The 3,742-nt window shown below is 34.0% G+C and overlaps 1 pseudogene; it reads right to left on the bottom strand.

Moving 5' to 3' along the window:
* Nucleotides 1–1,393: 1,393 nt before the first annotated feature.
* On the bottom strand, nt 1,394–2,143 carry LOC110419938 (21 kDa protein pseudogene; annotated as a pseudogene).
* Between the last annotated feature and the right edge of the window lie 1,599 nt (nt 2,144–3,742).

Raw genomic sequence — 3,742 nt, 5'->3', positions numbered from 1 at the left:
CACTTTTGCTTGACGTTACAAACAATCCTTCTCATAGGTTCAGACGATTTGTTCGGGTTTGCAGTACCCAAACAAAGGGTCCAAACCTTAAAGGCCTAACTAGCATCGAGGCCCATTTAATCGTTCTCCCTTCTCGCTTTTAAGTTTTGGGATGGAAATTAAGATTAAACTTGTACCTATTTTATGATTAATGTCGAGTTTTGATATTATATTTTAATTTTGTTAAAATTTAATATTATATTTTTTATTTTATTGATTTTTGAATAAAAAACAACAAATTAATAGAAATTAAGCATTTGCAAATTCAATATGAAGTTATAATATAATGATAAATTGAGATTAATTCTCCAAGCTTTTTAATTAGAAATTATAATGAATTAAGATTGTCATTTATGGGAAGATCATCTGGACCGGCCAGTTAGAGAAAATTTTATTACTACTTATTTAGTAGACATTTTATTGATTTCATATTTTTTAAATAAACAGCAAGAGAATGAGGATTCGAATCGTATTTTTTAGATAAAAAATCATGCATTAATCAATGAGTCAAATATTCGAGTATAATCACTCTCTTAAGTTCAATATACAGCAATTTATATGTTTTTATTTTAATTGCAAGGTTTATCATTGCCAATAAATTAAGATAGTAAAAAATAGTGCTTTAGGGAGCAAATCCGAGCTACTAATCATCTTATCAAAATATTTTCATGTAAGATAGGAGGAATATACATATATATTTCTAATATACTATTACTGATCTTAAAAATATATTTTTTCTATAATTATAATGAAATATACTATACTTTGTTATGATAAGTAACAATGTTTCTTTTTTGTATATGAAATGGCTATAAAAATGGAATCCATGCTTATTTTTTGTGATTTCCTATATGTTAAATCTATTCGAAATCCTTCTTGCATTCGGTGTAATTATCCACAATTATTGGAATGAATTAATAAAAGTCTAAAACTGACTTACGGTAAGGATTGGTTTTTTCTTCCAAGGAAATTGCACTATTACTCACATATATCGTAAGGCCAACCGAGGAGCCAATTGGATGGCTGCAAACTTTGAAGACTTAGAGATAGGTTTACACATCTTTAATGTTCCACCTCAAAATATTTCCTCTATTTTATTAGCAGATAACCTAGGCTTACCATGAACTAGAATGGCGCAAGTTAATGTTTGATTAATTGAATTTTCCTTTTTACAAAAGTAAAAAGGACTTCGTATGATAACAGCCCAAGTAGTCCAGCGCACTGCGAAATTAGCCGTAGTAGTTTGTTTTTTCTCCACGAAAATTAGTGGTTGATATTTAGTCCAGGCTACATGCGATCAATATCAGCCAGGTTTTCCTTTCATGGGTCCCCGTCAAAATTCAGCCAGCCTTTCATTTCATGGGTCCCCGGCAAAATGCATATAGAACATCTACACTAGTGTAAAGTTGATCACGGGTTCTGTATGGCAGCTGCATAGCTGTTGACAAGAGCCAAGGCATTGCTTGTCATATGTGCAACTTTAACAATTTGGCTCCTCACAGAGGTTTTAACATTCCCATTCATGGCTTTACCAGAGAAGCCATCCATGCAGGTATGCTCATCAGTCAAAGCTGCGCTCACCCATGTTTCTATATCATTCATTTGGAGACCAAAATTTTTGCCTCCAGGCTGATCCATTTCACCAACTGACCTTTGGAGCTCGTATACCGAGTCCCTTAGTTCTTCCATGCAATCGCTCAGGGCTTCAGCCTCTCTAGGCTTCATGCCCTGGCTTTTGGATCGTTTTATCATCGTTTTTGAAGCGGAACGAGTGGAATTAAGTGTCACGGAGAGGGCCGTACTGGCTAATAACTTGGGACTGGCTTGGATTTCGCTTGCATAGCTAGAGAGGGTCGTGATACACAAGTCAGGATAGACTGTGCCACTGCAAGAGGTTTTGATGAATTGGGTGTTGGCTTCCTTACGAAGATTTGTTCGAGCTGCTAGGCATGAGTTCAGATGAATTGTTAACTGAAAGAGGGCGGCAAGAACAGTTATTGAACCGTACAAACTTGCCATACCTTTCTCTCCTTTTACCTCCCTTTCTCTCGGTAGAAGTAGTCAAGTAGAAGGCTGGAAATTGGATGCGCCTTTGGGGGGAAAACAGGTTATGTCAATTTATAGAAAAGGTGGTATGCCACATGCAGAGCTTGGAAATAAGAAAAGGAAATTAACCAATGAGGCCAAATGTCCAATAATTTAATGTCAAATCAAGGTTGAGAATAGTAACATAAGTTTTCACCAAAATCCTAATCCTATGAAAGCAATGGTTCACTTGAACTTAGGACCTATTAATTGGATAAATAGATTATAATTGTCTACAATATGCTTCACACTATCCCCTACGTCCTCACATAAAAAGTACTAGTATTACATCGACTTGAAGATATATAATAATCTTTCTAATTAAGAATCATATACAAAATTTAGGTCTAAGTAGCTACTGGCTATTGAAGCAAAGTTAATACATTGCTTGACTTAAACAAATATAGCGTAGAATTGATATAAAAGGAGAGTTACTAATTAACCGTCCATCCTTAACTCCAAAATTGATATCATGTGATTATTGATTGGTTAAATTAGTTGGATTAAATTGAAAGAAGCAATGGAGGGTCCCTAATCCTTGAATTATCAGATGGATAAGCACCACTCAATTCTCATTACTAAAAAGGAAGTGAAAAGACAGTGCGGCTTGAAAGATGCTACTTTGCTTGTTTCGTTTATGTCACTTTCCAATTTTTATTTTTTTTGAAAAGCATTTCACTTTCGAATATTATTCACCAATTAGAACAACAATACTGTTAGGGTGTCCCTCTCAAACAGTTCAGTTTCCATGATCTGCCCGTCGTTAATTTCCTTTTAATTTGGTAATACGTTAAATTGCATTGAGATTATTTTTTACCTTTCTTTATTTGTGAATTTATTCCTTCACGTGACATAACTTTTTTGATCATTGGAATTTTGAAAGAATTAATTTGAGGAAATTAAACAGTTAGAAAAAGAAGTTCTGTAAAGCAATAAAGCATTATTTTCTCTTTTTTTTTGGTGAAAATTAATTTCTTGGCTGGGGTATATAATAAAAGGTCCAAAAATCAGTCAAATTAGAAAAAGAAGGGCTGCCAAGCTCTGATTCTTAGATGACTGAGACAGCGGATGGAGTATGAACCACAAACAGTTAAGCAGTTAAGAAGAAAAATCGGAAATCAACCTCTTAAAAATTTTTCAAGATTCAATCATGTATGGAATATTATATGGAAGACACACATGGAATATGGTGTCTGAGTGGGATGTCTTAAATAATGGAGTCTGTACGGCCTTTTTTCCATTAATTTAAATTTTTACCGTTAGACTAGAAGATCCTGGGATTCAAACCTAGAATGTGTTTAATTACAGCTCATATGATTTAGTGTACATTAATTGCCCCAAATTTAATTGGATTAGCTGTCAATTGGACGCGTGGCGCTTTAACAAGTGGACTTAACACTAAGAAATTTACAAAAGAAACCCATCAGTTGATGACTTGACGCTGACAAATTTCCCAAGTTGGAAGTTGGTTTTTTAAATAATCCCGCCAGACAATTTAAGGATTGATGATCCTCTTTTTATTTTTTGTTCTTTCTGGAAAAAGAAATGTGCTGGAAGTGTTTAGGTCAAGTTCGAATAACCCAAAGGAATTCAATCATTGAAAATTAAAGTTTGAAGT

This window comes from Theobroma umbraticum, unplaced genomic scaffold (genome assembly GCF_002168275.2).
Source record: "Theobroma umbraticum cultivar Fairchild unplaced genomic scaffold, ASM216827v3 scaffold_30.0, whole genome shotgun sequence".
In the NCBI taxonomy this organism is placed as follows: domain Eukaryota; kingdom Viridiplantae; phylum Streptophyta; class Magnoliopsida; order Malvales; family Malvaceae; genus Theobroma; species Theobroma umbraticum.
Note: the sequence above shows the minus strand (reverse complement) of the source record. Positions and strands in the feature narration are given on the sequence as shown.